This window comes from Hylobates moloch, unplaced genomic scaffold (assembly GCF_009828535.3).
Source record: "Hylobates moloch isolate HMO894 unplaced genomic scaffold, HMol_V3 SCAFFOLD_4, whole genome shotgun sequence".
Taxonomy (NCBI): domain Eukaryota; kingdom Metazoa; phylum Chordata; class Mammalia; order Primates; family Hylobatidae; genus Hylobates; species Hylobates moloch.
In genome coordinates, this window is record NW_026652279.1 from 60,306,555 (window position 1) to 60,325,479 (window position 18,925).

An 18,925-nucleotide genomic window follows, 5' to 3' on the forward strand; every position below is an offset into this window, starting at 1 on the left:
CAGGTCTATTGATGCAGTGATGATGCTTTCATCCTTAGAACAAGCACACACTCAGTTTTCAGACTTGGTTTCTCAAAAAGATTTACATGAAAAATTGTACTTGGTTTGAGAGATGGAATGCTAGAAGTAAAGGAATGATAATTTTTAATTAATAAAAACCAAGCCACATTTTCAGAAAGGTTTGCACATACAAAGTTGTTTTATCTTATGGGAGATATACCCTGAAGACTTTGCATGCTTCACAACATATATCATTCCCCTTTAGCTGCCATCTTGCATCTCCGCATGTGTGCGCCTAATCTCAGCTGGTCCACCCGAGACCCTCTGAGCACCAACCCTAGTTCTCTGCATGGCCCTTTATCTGCTCTGATAGGATGAAAGAAACAATCATGAACCAGGAAAAACTTGCCAAACTGCAGGCACAAGTGCTCATTGGTGGAAAAGGAACTGCTCGTAGAAGGAAGAAGGTGGTTCATAGAACAGCCACAGCAGCTGATAAAAAACTTCAGTTCTCCTTAAAGAAGTTACGGGTAAACAATATCTTTGGTATTGAAGAGGTGCATATGTTTACAAACCAAGGAACAGTGATCCACTTTAACAACCCTAAAGTTCAGGCGTCTCTGGCAGCAAACACTTTCACCATTACAGGCCATGTCGAGACAAAGCAGCTGACAGAAATGCTACCCGGCATCTTAAACCAGCTTGGTGCAGTCTGACTAGTTTAAGCAGACTGGCTCAAGCTTTGCCCAAACAATCTGTGGATGGAAAAGCACCACTTGCTACTGGGGAGGATGATGATGATGAAGTTCCTGATCTTGTGGAGAATTTTGATGAGGCTTCCAAGAATGAGGCAAATTGAATTGAGTCAACTTCTGAAGATAAAACTTGAAGAAGTTACTGGGAGCTGCTATTTTATATTATGACTACTTTTAAAGAAATTTTTGTTTATGGATCTGATAAAATCCAGATCTCTAATATTTTTAAGCCCAAGCCCTTTGGACACTGCAGCTCTTTTCAGTTTTTGCTTATACACAATTCATTCTTTGCAGCTAATTAAGCCGAAGAAGCCTGAGAATAAACTTTGAAACAAAGGTTAATAAAGTTCTTTGCCTAGTAAAAACAAAACAAAACAAAAAACTTGTATCATTCAGGCCGGGCACGGTGGCTCACACCTGTAGTCCCAGCACTTTTGGAGACCGAGGCAGGTGGATCACTTGAGTGCAGGAGTTCAAGTACAGCTTGGGCAACATGGCGAAACACCATCTCTACAAAAAACTAATAAAAGTAAAATGTAAAAAATACTTACATTATTTAAATCTCACTTTTCCATAAGAATGCTTGTAAAGTGGTGGGCACAGGTTCTTTGGGATATCAATCAATAATTTTGCAACATATTATTACTTTAATTTTGCCTTTTACTTTTCTGGCATTATCTCTAATTTTTTTTCAGTTTATTTTCTGCTAAATTATCAGCCTAGCATAAAAAGATAATTGGCCTTCCTTATAGAATTTACAACATCTGACTTCTGTTCCAGAGTTAGTGATTTTCAGGCATGGTCACAGCATTAACGTTGTAACATCTATTTAATATACACTTAATGATATTGTTAGAGAATAAAAAGGTTTTAAAATTCAATAGCAGTAGAAATAGAATTAAAAATACAATAATGACCCAAATCACCATCTTTTTAATAAACAAAAAGAACAATGTGGTTGACGTGATCCTAACAAAGGAAAATGATATATTTTTTAAACTGATAAAAGTGATGTAGCCAACAGGCAATAGTGTAATTAATTAGTTTTATAGTTTACTCAGCCAATTTTTGTATAATATAATGTGATTTTTGACAGATTTTTAAAATCTAGAGGGCTTTGTATCATTTCAAAATTTTGTACCGAAGACACATATATGTCTTATATATATATAACTAATTATCTATATTAATGCATAATTAGTTTAAATTCACAATGTTAAAATGTTCATAAAAGATTTCCGGGGGATGTGTATGAATATTAAAAAGTGGAATTTAAAAAGTATCTCTGATGTATGGTAGAAAGGACCTGAGTCATTTCCAAATCCTGGTTGTCTTAAGCTAGGAGCAGGCATCTTGTCTATACTTTAGTTTTTCTCTACTGAAAGTTCTGGAGCTTTTGATTCTTAACCTTTTTCTGAATGTTCTACTTCTAAAAGGTAGGTAAAATGGGATGGTTAGGATATCTAGACTATCTGGAAACTAAGGTGGGACAGAACATGATGAGTTGTTTAGATGAAACTGGATTATGACTGTTAAGTTAGTAGGCAGAATTAGAAATGCCTTGGTTCAAAACAACAGGAATGGGAAATTATGATGTATTTGCTTCACAGCACAAGAATTTTGTAAAATTCTCTTGGGCAGATTATTTTTAGAAGAGAACCAGTTTGGTTTTTCTCTTTTAATGGGATTCTTTATTCCTTGCTTGATCTCATTTTCATTATCAGTGAGCTTACATAATTTGTACCTACAGATTTGGTTGTCTTGTAGTGTAATTTTTTTTAAATCAAGTTATGCTGTTCTTCCTACTCCACTAATTATTTGGCATATCAGTCATAAGAGTACATGAGGAATATCAGGTTGGAACTGAAAACCCTCTATTTGTAATTATGGCAGCTAATATCTGTTGAGTACTTATTATATGTTAAGCATTAGGCTAAGCCTGAACTGTCCTATTTAATTTTCATAAGTCTGTGAGATGTAAGTAGCATTGGCCTTATAGTTGAGGAAATTTAGGCCTTCTTACTATAATGGAGAGGAATGTTATTAATGCATCTCTAGGAAACCTAGTTCAGTATTAACAGGCTTAAATTTTTTTTTTAATTATACTTTAAGTTTTAGGGTACATGTGCACAACGTGCAGGTTCGTTACATATGTATCCATGTGTCATGTTGCTGTGCTTCACCCATTAACTCGTCATTTAGCATTAGGTATATCTCCTAATGCTGTCCCTCCCTCCTCCCCCCACCCCACAACAGTCCCCGGAGTGTGATGTTCCCCTTCCTGTGTCCATGAGTTCTCATTGTTCAGTTCCCACCTATGAGTGAGAACATGCGGTGTTTGGTTTTTTTGTCCTTGCGATAGTTTACTGAGAATGATGGTTTCCAGTTTCATCCATGTCCCTACAAAGGACATGAGCTCATCATTTTTTATGGCTGCATAGTATTCCATGGTGTATATGTGCCACATTTTCTTAATCCAGTCTATCGTTGTTGGACATTTGGCTTGGTTCCAAGTCTTTGCTATTGTGAATAGTGCTGCAGTAAACATACGTGTGCATGTGTCTTTATAGCAGCATGATTTATAGTCCTTTGGGTATATACCCAGTAATGGGATGGCTGGGTCAAATGGTAAAGCTAGCAGAAGGCTAGAAATAACTAAAATCAGAGCAGAACTGAAGGAAATAGAGACACAAAAAACCCTTCAAAAAATTAATGAATCCAGGAGCTGGTTTTTGGAAAAGATCAACAAAATTGATAGACTGCTAGCAAGACTAATGAAGAAAAGAGAGAAGAATCAGATAGATGCAATAAAAAATGAAAAAGGGGATATCACCACCGATCCCACAGAAATACAATCTACCATCAGAGAATACTACAAACACCTCTATGCAAATAAACTAGAAAATCTAGAAGAAATGGATAAATTCCTCGACAAATACACCCTCCCAAGACTAAACCAGGAAGAAGTTGAATCTCTGAATAGACCAATAACAGGCTCTGAAATTGTGGCAATAATCAATAGCTTACCAACCAAAAAGAGTCCAGGACCTGATGGATTCACAGCTGAATTCTACCAGAGGTACAAGGAGGAACGGGTACCATTCCTTCTGAAACTATTCCAATCGATAGAAAAAGAGGGAATCCTTCCTAACACATTTTTATGAGGCCAGCATCGTCCTGATACCAAAGCCTGGCAGAGACAAAACCAAAAAAGAGAATTTCAGACCAATATCCTTGATGAACATTGATGCAAAAATCCTCAATAAAATACTGGCAAACCAAATCCAGCAGCCCATCAAAAAGCTTATCCACCATAATCAAGTGGGCTTCATCCCTGGGATGCAAGGCTGGTTCAACATACGCAAATCAATAAATGTAATCCAGCATATAAACAGAACCAAAGACAAAAACCACATGATTATCTCAATAGATGCAGAAAAGGCCTTTGACAAAATTCAACAACTCTTCATGCTAAAAACTCTCAATAAATTAGGTATTGGTGGGATGTATCTCAAAATAATAAGAGCTATCTATGACAAACCCACAGCCAATATCATACTGAATGGGCAAAAACTGGAAGCATTCCCTTTGAAAACTGGCACAAGACAGGGTTGCCCTCTCTCACCACTCCTATTCAACATTTTGTTTACTCTTATGTCTTGGTGGTTTTCTGTAGTGATAATGACTGATTCCTCTCTCTCATTTGTGTCTGCTCTTCCAGTTAGTTTTATACTTTTGTGTGTTTTCATGATGGTAGATACTGTCTTTTTGCTTCTAGATATATGACTCCCTTAAGCATTTTTCATAGCATCAGTCAAGCGGTTATAAATTACTGTTTTTGTTTGTCTGAGAAAGACTTTATTTATTCTTCATTTCTGAAGGATAGCTTTGCTGAATATATCATTCTTGGCTGGTAGCTCTTTATTTCAGTGCTTCGAAGATATCATCCCATTCTCTTCTGGCCTAGAAAGTTTTTGTTGAGAAATTTAGTTAGTCTGATGGAGATTCCCTTATATGTGACTTGATGCTCTTCTCTTGCTATTTTTAGATTTCTGTCTTTGGCTTTGATTTTTGACAGTTTGAGCATAATGTCTGGGAGAAGTATAGTGTCTTGGATTGAATCCATTTGGTAAAATTTGAACTTACTGTATCTTGATGTGTATTATCTCTCATAAGAGTTGGGAAATTTTAGCTATTATTTTGTTAAATAGGTTTTCTATGTCTTTGCCCATCTCTTCTCCTCTGAAACAACTGAAATCTGAATATTTGGTCTTTTTATAATGTAACATGTGTCCTGTTGGCTTTATTAATTATTGTTTTTTGTCTGACTGGTTTATTTCAAAAGAAATGTCTTCAAGTTCAGAATTTTTTTCTTCTGCTTTGTCTATTGTTGAAGTTCTTAATTGTGTTTTTTATTTCATTAATTGAACTCTTCTATTCCAGGATTTTTGTTTGGTTCTTTTTAATGAGACCTATCTCTTTGTTGATTTCTCATTTATATCCTGAATTTCTTTTCTGATTTTTTTTTGTATTGTTTTTCTGTGTTCTCTTGTAACTTTTTGAGTTTCCTTAGATTGGGATCCCCAACCCCTGGGGCCATGGACTGGTACTGGTCCGTGGCCTGTTAGGAACCAGGCCGCAGAGCCAGGGGGTGAGTGGCAGGTGAGTGAACATTACTGCCTGAGCTCTGCCTCCTGTCAGATTTGTGGGAGCATTAGATTGTCACAGGAGCATGAACCCTATTGTGAACTGTGCATGCAAGGGACCTAGGCTGCATGTTCCTTGTGAGAATCTCATGCCTGATGATCTGAGATGGAACAGTTTTGTCCTGAAACAATCCATACTCCCCTGCCATCCCCTGGTCCTTGGAAAAATTGTCTTCCCTGAAACTGGTGCCTGGTGCCAAGAAGTTGGGGATTGCTGCCTTAGTTAATTATTTTGAGTTTGTTTTCAGGCATTTCATACATGTATTTTTCTCTGTGTTACGTTACTGGAGAATTATTGTATTTTTTTGGAGGTGTCATGCTTTCTTGCTTTGTCATGTTTCTTATGTTCTTATGTTGATATCCATGCATCTGGTGTGACAGTTGTTTCTTTCAGTTTTACGGATTAACTTCATCTGGTAGAGACTTTTTCCTGTAGATGTATCTATGATATTTGTTAGGGTTGTATTCTGAGTAGATGCAGTGGTATAATCTCCATGTTATTTCTTTGCGTCGTAATCAGTGATATTGGTGTCTGCAAGGTCCTTATTGTCTTATAATGCAATTTATTTATTTATTTTTAAAATTTTCAGACTCGTCAGCAGGAAGTGAATCTGTGGTTTCTAACGGAGACTGTGGCAAGGCTTTACTGGGGACAGGTACACCAGGCTTGCTAGTCTTTGGACCCCTGGGTGGCATGTATGAGCATCAGTCATGGTAGGGATGAGCCATTTGTGCCAGTTCTTGGGATTCCTGGTGGTAACATGGGTTAGGGTGGTGGTTAGGGTCCAGGCAGGTCAGTTCTTGGGTCCCCGGTCAGCATGTTTGGTGCCGGCTGTGGCCGAGGTAGGTGGCAGGAAACAATGGGTGGGTTCTCAGGTCACTGGATGGTGTACTTGGGCATTGGCAATGGTGAGTAGGGTGGGCTAGTACTTAGGCCCCTTGATGGTGTGTGTGGGCTGTGGTAGTGGCAGTGGACAGGGCAGCCCTGTCTTTAGGCACAGTATTGTGCAGGCAGGTCCTGATGGCAGCAGATTGGGTGGGCTTGTTCTTTCTTCCTGGGACAGTGCCTGTGGATACTGTTTGCAGGGGACAGGGTGTACCTGTCCTTGGGTCCCCAGGTGGTGTGCATGGGTGTTGGCTGTAGCCATAGTGGTGGGCGGTGGCAGCTGTTTTTCAAGTTATTGGTGCTGTTGGGCACTGGCGGCAATGAGTGGGCCTGGCCAATACTCATGCTTCTGGACAGCATGGGCATAGGCTTGTCCTCAGGCCCTTACTGTACAGGTAAGCACTGGTGGCAGCAAATGAAGTGTTACTATTTGGTTCTGGGATGACATGCTTGTGTGCTGTTTGGAGTAGGCAGGTCTCACTTGTCTTTAGGCACCTGGGTGGCGGGTGTGGGTGCTGATGGTGGTGGTGAGCTGGGCAGGCCTCCATAGATGTACTTTATCATGTTGGAGAATTTCCTTCCTATTCTTAATTTGGTAGTGGCTTTCAAAATAATGTATGCATGTTTGAATTTCCTGCATTCTCATACTGTAATTTATATTCTTTATTTTACTAATCAAATTTATTGGACAAATTCATATTCATATTTTAAAGTAACTTTTCATCCCTGGGATAAATCTCTTTGATGTGATTTATAATATTCTTAATATGTTATTTTAAGTTTTCTTGAAGATGTTTTCTTGAGGATGTTTATGTTTCTTGATTCAGTTTTGTTGAGGATGTTTATGTTTGTAGACAAGAGAGAGATTCATATATGGTTTTTTTTCTTGTACTGTCTTTTTCTGGTTTTGGTATCAGGCTAATACCATCATAGAATGAGTTGGAAAACTTTCTCTCCTTCATTGTTTTCTGGAAGAGTTTTTGGGGAAATTGATACTCATTCTTTTTTAAATGTTCAGTTGAATTCATCAGTGAAGCCATCTGGTCACACGCTTATAGGACAATTCAAGTTTTCTATTTACTCATTTGTTGAAACCAACTTTATTTATGTATGATTTACATAGAAGAACATATATCTGTTTTAAATATAAATTTCTATGCTTTTGGACAAGTGTACTAAATGATTTTTAAGACTCTAAAGTTTTTTTATTATAGTAGAATACACTTGACATAAATTTTACCATCTTAATCGTTTTTAATTGTATAGTTTAATGTTGTTAAATAAATTCATAATGTGCAGCCATCACCATCATCAATCTCCACAATATTTTCCATCTTGTAAAACTGAAACCCATTAAAAAAATAAATTCCCATTTCTCCCTCCACCCCATTCCCCTTACCACCACCAGTTTACTGTTTGTTTTGATGATTTTAACTTTTTAAAGTACCTCATATAGTATTTGTCTTCTTGTGACTGGCTAATTTCACTTAGCTTAATGTCCTCAAGGTTCATTCATGTTGTAGAATATGCCAGATTTTCTTCCTTTTGAAAGGTGAATAATTTTCCATTGTCTTTATATGCCACATTTTGTTTCTGTATTTATTCATCTGTGGGCACTTGGTTTACTTTAATATTTTAGCTATCATTAACGTGGGTGTACAAATATCTCAGCTCCCTGTTTTTAATTCTTTTGGGTGTATATCCAGAAGTGGAATTGCTTGATCTTATAGTAATTATATTTTTAATTTCTTGAACAACTGCTGTATTATTTTCTGCAATGGCCGTACCTCATTTTATGTTGCTGCTAGCAGTGCATAAGTTTCCAGTTTCTTCACATCCACATCAACACTTGTTACTTTCTGTTTTTTTTTTTAAATTTGTAGTAGCCATCCTAATGGTATGAGGTGGCATTTCATTGTAGTCTTAATTGCATTTTCCTATTTATAAATGATACTAAGCATCTTTTTATGTATTTATTAGAGATTCATATATCTTCTTTGGAGAAATGGCTACATGAGCCCTATGCTTATTTTTAAATTGTTTTTTTTTGGTTTTTTATTGTTGAGTTTTAGGATATTTTTTCTTTTTTTGAGACTGGGTCTTGCTGTGTTGCCCAGGCTGGAGTGCAGTGGCATGATCACATAGCTCACTGTAGCCTCAACCTCCTGGGCTCAAGCCCTCCCACCTCAGCCTCCCAAGTAGCTAGGACTACAGGCACATGCCACCATGCCTAGCTATTTTATTTTTTATTCTTTTTTAAAAATTTAAAATCATTTAAAATTTTTTTTGTGGGTACATATTAGGTGTATATATTTATGGTCTACATGAGATGTTTTGATATATAGGCATGCAATGTGAAATAGGCACGTCATGGAGAATGGGGTATCCATCCCCTCAAGCATTTATCCTTTGAGTTACGAACAATCCAATTACATTCATTAAGGTATTTAAAAATATATGATTAAGTAATATTGACTATATTACTGTATTGTACTATCAATAGTAGGTTTTATTCATTCTTTCTATTTTTATTATAGCCATTAACTGTCCCCACCTGCCCCCCAGCCCACTAGTTCTCTTCCCAGCCTCTGGTAACCATCCTTCTACTCTCTAGGTCCATGAATTCAATTGTTTTGATTTTTAGATCCCACAAATAAGTGAGAACATGTGATGTTTGTCTTTCCGTGCCTGGCTTGTTTTACTTAACGTAATGATCTCTAATCCCATCTATGTTGTTGCACATGATTGAATCTCATTTTCTTTTATGGCTGAATATACTCCATTGTATATAATGTACTACATCTTATTTATTTATTCATCTATTAATGGGCACTTAGATCACTTCCAAATCTACTGATTTCCTGTTTCTGGTGTAAACCAGCAGTGGAATGGCTGGATCATATGGTAGTTCAATTTTCAGTTTTTTAAGGAACCTCCAACCTGTTTTCCATAGTGGTTATATTAATTTACATTCCTGCCTAAAGTGTGTAGGTGTTCCCTTTTCTTTTTTTTTTTTTTTTTTTTTTTTTTGGAGACGGAGTCTCGCTCTGTCGCCCAGGCTGGAGTGCAGTGGCACAATCTCGGCTCACTGCAAGCTCCGCCTCCCGGGTTCACGCCATTCTCCTGCCTCAGCCTCTCCAAGTAGCTGGGACTACAGGCGCCCGCCACCACGCCCGGCTAATTTTTTGTATTTTTTTTAGTAGAGACGGGGTTTCACTGTGTTAGCCAGGATGGCCTCGATCTCCTGACCTCGTGATCCGCCCGCCTCGGCCTCCCAAAGTGCTGGGATTACAAGCGTGAGCCACCGCGCCCGGCCAGGTGTTCCCTTTTCTCCACATCCTCGCCAGCATTTGTTATTGCCTGTTTTTTGGCTATAAGCCATTTTAACTGGGGTGAGATGATATCTCATTGTAGTTTTGATTTGCATTTCTCTGATGATCAGTGATGTTGAACACATTTTCATATGCCTGTTTGCCAATTGTATGTCTTTTTTTTTTTGGAAAAATACCTATTCAAATCTTTTGCCTATTTTTTGATCACATTATTAGATTTTTTCCTGTAGGTTGTTTGGACTCCTTATATATTCTGGTTATTGATCCCTTGTCAGATGGGTAGTTTGCAAATATTTTCTCACATTCTGTGGGCTGTCTCTTCACTTCGTTGATTGTATCCTTTCATGTACAGAAGCTTTTTAACTTGATGTGATCTTATTTGTCCACTTTTGCTTTGGTTGTCTGTGCTTGTGGGGTGTTGTTGAAGAAATATTAGCCCAGACCAATGTCCTGGAGATTTTCCCGTGTTTTCTTGTAGTATTTTCGTAGTTTGAGGTTTTAGATTTCAGTCTGTAATCCATTTTAATTTGATTTGTGTATATGACGAGAGATATAGGGGTCTAGTTTATTGTTTCGCCTATCAATATTCAGTTTTCCCAGGATCGCTTAATGAAGAGGTGTCTTTCCTTCAGTGTATGTTCTTGGCACCTGTATGAAAAATGAGTTCACTGTAGGTGTATGGGTTTGTTTCTGGGTTCTCTATTTTGTTCCACTGGTCTATGTGTTTGTTTTTATGCCATTTCCATGCTGTTTTGGTTAGTATAGCTCTGTAGTATAATATGAAGTCAGGTAATGTGATTCTTCCAGTTTTGTTCTTTTTGCTCAGGATAGCTTTGCCTATTCTGGGTCTTTTGTGGTTCCATATAAATTTTAGGATTATTTTTTCTATTTCTGTGAAGAATGTCACTGGTGTTTTGATGGGGATCGCATTGAATCTGTAGATTGCTTTGGGTGGTATGGAGATTTTAACAAATTGATTCTTTCAATCCGTGAATATGGAGTAATTTTCCATTTTTTGGTGTTCTCATCATATTTCTTAATAATTGTTTTATAGTTTTTATTGTAGAGATCTTTCCTTCTTTGGTTAATTCCTAGGTAATTTTATGTGTGGCTGTTATTGTAAACGAGATTACTTTTTAATTTTTTTCATGTTTTTCACTGTTGGCATATAGAAATGCTGCTGATTTTTTTATGTTGATACTGTATCCTGCAACTTTACTGAATTTGTTTATCAGTTCTAATAGTTTTTTCCTGGAGTCTGTAGGTTTTTCCAAACATTGGATCATGTCATCAGCAAACGAGTAATATGACTTCTTCCTTTCCAATTTGGATGTCCTTTATATCTTTCTGTTATCTGATTGCTCTAGCTAGGACTTCCAATACTATGTTAAATAACAGTGGTGACAGTAGACATCCTTGTTGTGTTCTAGATCTTAAGGGAAAGGCTTTCAGTGTTTCCCTATTTAGTATGATACTAGCTGTGGGTCTGTCATATATGGCTTTTATTATGTGAGGCATGTTCCTTTTATTCCCAGTTTTTTTCATTATGAAGAACTGTTGAATTTTATCAAATGGTTTTTCAGCGTCAACAGAAATGACCATATGATTTTTATCCTTCATTCTGTTGATATGATGAATCATGTTGATTGATTTTTGTATGTTGAACCATCTTTGCATCATAGGGATAAATCCCACATGGTTATGGTGAATGAGCTTTCTAATGTATTGTTGAATTTGGTTTGCTAGTATTTTGTTGAGGATTTTTACATGAATGTTCATCAGAGATACTGGCCTGTAGTTTTCTTTTTTTTGGTGTTTCTTTGGTTTTGGTGTTAGGGTAATACTGGACTTGCAGAATGAGTTTGGAAGTATTCCCTCCTCCTCTCTTTTTCGGAATAGTTTGAGTAGGATTGGCATTTGTTCTTACTTGAATGTTTGTTACAATTTAGCAGTGAACCCACTGGGTCCCAGGGTTTCCTTTACTGGGAGACTTTTAATTACAGTTTTGATCTCATTGCTTGCTATTGGTCTGTTCAGATTTCGGATTTCTTCCTGGTTCAATCTTGTTAGATTGTATGTATCCAGGAATTTGTCCATTTCTTCTAGATTTTCCAATTTATTGGCATATAATTGCTCATTGTAGCCACTAATGATCCTCTGAATTCCTGTAGTATCAGTTGTAATGCCTCCTTTTTAATTTCTGATTTTATTTGTTTGTATTTTCTCTTTGTTTTTCCTTAGGTTGGCTAAAGGTTGGTAAATTTTGTTTTAACTTTTGGAAAAACCAACTTTTTGTTTCATTAATCTTTTGTATTTTTAAAATTTCAATTTCATTTGTTTTTTCTCTCTTTATTCTCTTCTAATTTTGGGTTTGGTTTGCTCTTGCTATTTTAGTTTTTTAAGATGCACATCATTAGATAGTTTACTTGAAGTTTTTTCTCTTTTTTGATGTATGCACTTAAAGCTATAAACTTTCCTCTGAATATTACTTTTTCTGTATCCTGTAGGTTTTTCTATATTGTGTTTCCAATATCATTTGTTTCAAGAAATTTTTCAGTTTTCTTTCTTAATGTCTTCATTGGCCCATTGGCCCTTCAGGAACATATGGTTTTATTTCCATATATTTGTATAGTATCTAAAATTCCTCTTGTTATTGATTTCTAATTTTCCTTTGTAGTCAGAGAAGATGCTTGATATTATTTCAGTTTTTTGGAAAGTTTTAAGACTCGTTTATTGACCTAACATATGGTCTGTCCTTAAGAATGATCTATGTGCTGAGGAAAAGAATGTGTATTCTGCAGCTCTTGGATGAAATAGCCTGTAAATATGTATTAGATCCATTTGGTCTATAGTGTGGATTAAGTCTGATGTTTCTTTGTTGATTTTCTGTCTGGAAGATCTGTTCAGTGCTGAAAGCGGGGTGCTGAAGTCTCCAGGTATTATTTTATTGGGGTCTATCTCTCACTTTAGCTCTAATATTATTTCCTTGGTATATCTGGGTGCTCCAGGGTTGGGTGCCTATGTATTTTAAATTGTTATATCCTCTTACTGAATTGACCTCTTTATCATTATATAGTGACCCATTTGTCTCTTCTTATCATTTTAGTCTTGAGATCTGTTTTGTCTCATAGAAGTATAGTGACTCCTGTTCTTTTTTGGTTTTCGTTGGCATGGAGTACATTTTTCTATCCCTTTATTTTTAGTTTATGTGTGTCTTTACAGGTGAAGTGTGTTTCTTGTAGGCAACAGATCAATGGGTTTTTCATCCATTCAGTCAGTCGATGTTTTTAAGTTGGAGAGTTTAGTCCATTTATATTCAATGTTATTATTGATAAGTAAGAACTCATTTCCTGCCATTTTGTTAATTGTTTTCTGATTGTTTTGTGGTATTCTCTTTCTTGTTTTTTTTTTTTTCCTTTTTTTTTTTTTTTCCTTCCTGTCTTCCTCTAGTGAAGGTGATTTTCTCTGATAATATGATTTGGTTTAATGCTTTTTATTTTTTGTGTATCCATTGTATGTTTTTTGGTTTGAGGTTACCATGAGGCTTGCAGATACTATCTTATTACCCTTTATGTTAACCTGATAACAATACTATTTGCATAAACAACAAGCAAATGAAAATTAATAAAAACTCTAAGCCTTAACTTTGTCTCCCTGCTTTTTAACTTTTTTGTTGCTTCTATTTATATCTTTATTGTATTGACTCTCTTGAAAAGTTCTTATAGTTATTATTTTTGGTTGGTTTATCGTGTAGTCTTTCTACGTAGGATAAGAGTAGTTTACACACCACAGTTACAGTGTTATGATATTCTTCGTTTTTCTATGTACTTATTACCAGTGAGTTTTGTAGCTTCCAGTGATTATTTTCCTTGGTGATGTTGATGCTAGTAGATGTTCTTCATTGTCTGGGCATTGAAGAGTTAGGTTTTTATTGTAGTCTTCTCTATCTATGCTTATTTGTAGCCATCCTTTTTGGGAAGGCTTTTCAGATATTTGAAAGGAGCTGGGTGTTATGCTCTAAGCTTTAGGGTGCGCCCCAACTCAGTAATGCTGTGATTCTTACAGACTCATAGAGGTACTGTCTTGATAGTCTGTACAAGAACTGGGAGAATTCTCTGGATTACCAGGCAGAGACTCTTGTTCTTTTCCCTTACTTTCTCTCAAACATACAGTCTCTATTCCAAGCCATCTAAAGATGGGGGTGAAGTGACTTAAGCACCCCTGTGGCCATCAGCATTGTGACTGTGCTGGGTCAGACCTGAAGCCAGCACAGCCTGGGTCTCTCCCAAGGCCTGCTGTCACTACTCCCTGGCTACTGCCTATGTTTGCTTAAGGGTCCAGGGCTCTATGATCAGCAAGTGGCAAAGCCAGCCAGGTCCGTGTCCTTCCCTTCAGGATGGCAAGATCTCCCAAGCCTTTGGTGAGTCCAGAAGTGCTGTCTGGGAGTCAGGGACTAGAGTCAAAAACCTTAGAAGTCTACCTGGTGTTCTATTGTATTGTGGCTGAGCTGGCACTCAAAGGACAAGATGCAATCTTCTCTACTCTTCCCTCCCTTTCCCAAAAGCAGAAGAGCCTCACCCCATAGCCATTGCTACTCCAGGCCACAAGGAGTATGGCCAGACTACCTACGATTTCCCTTAAGGCCTGAAGTCTCTTAAGTTGGCTTGTTGTGAATGGTGCCTGGCCTGGGACTCAACCTTTAGGGCACCGAGCTCCCCTCTGCTCCAGGTCAGGTCCAAAAGTGCCATCATAGGGTCACGTCCTGGAATTAGGGACCCCAAGAGCCTCTTTGGTGCTCTACCCTGCTGTGGCCATGCTGGTACCTAAGGTGCAAGACAAAATCCCCTTTTAATTTCAAAGAATAAGATAACTCCTTTTCTTTCAAAAACTGCTTTCCTTAGTATTTGGCCACTTGTCAAGTAACAAATGCATGTACTGGAAAGGTAGAGTCTAAGGCAGATTTCAGGGATGATGATTTATTTATTTATTTTTTTTGAGATGGAGTCTCGCTCTGTCCGCCAGGCTGGAGTGCAGTGGTGTAATCTCGGCACACTGCAACCTCTGCCTCCTGGGTTCAAGCAATTCTCCTTGCTTGGCCTCCCGAGTAGCTAGGACTACAGACCCATGCCACCACACCTAGCTAATTTTTCTATTTTTAGTAGAGACAGGGTTTCACCGTGTTGGCCAGGATGGTCTCGACCTCAAGTGATGCAGAAAGATCTACTAGGCAAATGGAAAGCAAAAAAAAAAAAAAAAAAAGAGGCAGGGGTTGCAATCCTAGTCTCTGATAAAACAGACTTTAAACCAACCAAGATCAGAAAAACCAAAGAAGGGCATTACATAATGGTAAAGGGATCAATGCAACAAGAAGAGCTAACTATCCTAAATATATATGCACCCACTACAGGAGCACCCAGATTCATAAAGCAAGTTCTTAGAGACCTACAAAGAGACTTAGACTCCCAAACAATAATAGTGGGAGACTTTAAAACCCTACTGTTAATATTAGACAGATCAATGAGACAGAAGGTTAACAAGGATATCCAGGACTTGAACTCAGCTCTGGACCAAGCAGACCTAATAGACATCTACAGAACTCTCCACCCCAAATCAACAGAATATACATTCTTCTCAGCACCACATCGCACCTATTCCAAAATTGACCACATAATTGGAAGTAAAACACTCCTGAGCAAATGTAAAAGAACAGAAATCACAACAAATTATCTCTCAGACCACAGTTAAATCAAATTAGAACTCAGGATTAAGAAACCCACTCAAACCGCACAACTACATGGAAACTGAACAACCTGCTCCTGAATGACTGCTGGGTAAATAGCGAAATGAAGGCAGAAATAAAGATGTTCTTTGAAACCAATGAGAACAAAGACACAACATACCAGAATCTCTGGGACACATTTAAAGCGGTGTGTAGAGGGAAATTTATAGCACTAAATGCCCACAAGAGAAAGCAGGAAAGATCTAAAATCGAAACCCTAACATCACAATTAAAAGAACTAGAGAAGGAAAAGCAAACAAATTCAAAAGCTAGAAGAAGGCAAGAAATAGATCAGAGCAGAACTGAAGGAGATAGAGACACAAAATCCCTTCAAAAAATCAGTGAATCCAGGAGCTGGTTTTTTGAAAAGATCAACAAAATAGATAAACCAATAGCCAGACTAATAAGAAAAGAGCAAAGAATCAAATAGACGCAATAAAAAATCATAAAGGGGATATCACCACTGATCCCACAGAAATACAAACTACCATCAGAGAATAAACACCTCTGTGCAAATAAACTAGAAAATCTAGAAGAAATGGATAAATTCCTGGACAAATATACCCTCCTAAGACTAAACCAGGAAGACATTGAATCTCTGAATAGACCAATAACTGGCTCTGAAATTGAGGCAATAACTAATAGCCTGCCAACCAAAAAAAGTCTAGGACCAGATGGATTAACAGCTAAATTCTATCAGAAATACAAAGAGGAGCTGGTACCATTCCTTCTGAAACTATTCCAATCAATAGAAAAAGAGGAAAGTCTCCCTAACTCATTTTACGAGGCCAGCATCATCCTGATACCAAAACCTGGCAGAGACACAACAAAAAAAGAAAATTTTAGGCCAATATCTCTGATGAACATCAGTATGAAAATCCTCAATAAAATCTGGGCAAACTGAATCCAGCAGCACTTCAAAAAGCTTATCCACCATGATCAAGTCTGCATCATCCCTGGAATGCAAGGCTGGTTCAACATACACAAATCAATAAACGTAATCCATCACATAAACAGAACCAATGACAAAAACCACATGATTATCTCAATAGATGGCAGCAAAGGCCTTTCACAAAAGTCAGCCCTTCATGCTAAAAGCTCTCAATAAACTAGGTATCGATGGAACGTATCTCAATAATAAGAGCTATTTGTGACAAACCCACAGCCAATATCATACTGAATGGGCAAAAACTGGAAGCATTCCGTTTGAAAACTGGCACAAGACAAGGATGCCCTGTCTTACTACTCCTATTCAATATAGTATTGGAAGTTCTGGCCAGGGCAATCAGGCAAGAGAAAGAAATAAAGGGTATTCACATAGGAAGGGAGGAAGTCAAATTGTCTCTGTTTACAGATGACATGATTATATATTTAGGAAACCCCATCATCTCAGCCCAAAATCTCCTTAAGCTGATAAGCAACTTCAGCAAAGTCTCAGGATACAAAATCAATGTGCAAAAATCACAAGCATTCCTATACACCAATAACAGACAAACAGAGAGCCAAATCATGAGTGAATTCCCATCCACAACTGCTACAAAGAGAATAAAATACCTAGAAATCCAACTTACAAGGGATGTGAAGGACCTCTTCAAGAAGAACTACAAACCACTACTCCAGGAAATAAAAGAGGACACAAACAAATGGAAAAACATTCCATGCTCATGGATAGGAAGAATCAATATTGTGAAAGTGGCCATACTGCCCAAAGTAATTTATAGATTCAGTGCTATCCCTATCAAGCTACCAATTACTTTCTTCACAGAATTGGAAAAAAACTACTTTAAATTTCATATGGAACCAAAAAAGAGCCGGCAAAACCAAGACAATCCTAAGCAAAAAGAACAAAGCTGGAGGCATCATGCTATCTGACTTCAAACTATACTACAAGGCTACAGTAACCAAAACAGCATGGTGCTGGTACCAAAACAGAGATATAGACCAATGGAACAGAACAGAGGCCTCAGAAATCACACCACACATCTACAACCATCAGATCTTTGACAAACCTGACAAAAGCAGCGGGGAAGGGATTCCCTATTTAATAAATGGTGTTGGGTAAACTGGCCAGCCATATGCAGGAAGCTGAAACTGGACTCCTTCTTTAGACCTTATACAAAAATTAACTCAAGATGGATTAAAGACTTAACTGTAAGACCTAAAACCATAAAAACCCTAGAAGAAAACCTAGGCAATACCATTCAGGACATAGGCATGGGCAAAGATTTCATGACTAAAACACCAAAAGCAATGGCAACAAAAGCCAAAATTGACAAATGGGATCTAATTAAAGAGCTCCTGCACAGCAAAAGAAACTATCAGCTGAGTGAACAGGCAACCTATGGAATGGGAGAAAATTTTTGCAATCTATCTGTCTGACAAAGGGCTAATATCCAGAATCTACAAAGAATTTAAACAAATTTACAAGAAAAAAAGAGAACCCCATCAAAAAGTGGGAAAAGGGTATGAACAGACACTTCTCAAAAGAAGACATTTATACAGCCAACAAACTTCTGAAAAAAATTCTCATCATCACTGGTCATTAAAGAAATGCAAATTAAAACCATAATGAGATACCATTTCACACCAGTTAGAATGGTGATCATTAAAAAGTCAGGAAACAGCAGATGCTGGAGAGGATATGGAGAAATAAGAACACTTTTACATTGTTGGTGGGACTGTAAATTAGATCAACCATTATGGAAGACAGTGTGGTGACTCCTCAAGGATGTAGAACTAGAAATACCATTTGACCCAGCAATCCCATTACTGGGTATATACCCAAAGGATTGTAAATCATTCTACTATAAAGACACATGCACATGTATGTTTATTGCAGCACTGTTCACAATACTGAAGTCTTGGAACGAACCCAAATGCTCATCAATGATAGACTGGATAAAGAAAACGTGGCACATATACACCATGGAATACTATGCAGGCATAAAAAAGGATGATTTCACGTCCTTTTGCCAGGACATGGATGAAAGTGGAAACCATCATTCTCACAAAAGTAACACAAGAAGAGAAAACAAAACACTGCATGTTCTCACTCATAAGTGGGAGTTGAACAATGGGAACACATGGATACAGGGCAGGGCGTATCACACACCAGGGCCTGTTGGGGGTGGGGGCTGGCGGAGGGATAGCATTAGGAGAAATACCTAATGTAAATGATGAGTGGGTGAGTGCAGCAAAGCACCATGGCACATGTATACCTATGTAATAAATCTGCACGTTGTGCACATGTACCCCAGAACTTAAAGTATAATAATAAAAAAATTTATTTGATATTCTTTTCTTCAAAAGAAAAAAAAGAAAAAGAAAAAGGAAATTCTGTGCTGATGCATTGTACCTGAATGAAAGCAGAGGTGCATTTTGCCAGGTCCCACAGAAATTTAATTTTGCATGTATTGAGGTAATCACCTGGTTTTTGTCTTTAGCTCTGTTTATGTGTTTATGTGATG

General features: G+C 37.5%; 1 protein-coding gene and 1 pseudogene across 10 annotated transcripts in view; both read left to right on the top strand.

The window, feature by feature from the left end:
* The window catches only part of SENP7 (SUMO specific peptidase 7), a 187,914-nt gene that overhangs the window by 63,097 nt on the left and 105,892 nt on the right, over positions 1 to 18,925 (top strand). The gene's annotated exons all lie outside the window — the stretch shown is intronic.
* On the top strand, positions 247 to 982 carry LOC116467003 (transcription factor BTF3-like; annotated as a pseudogene).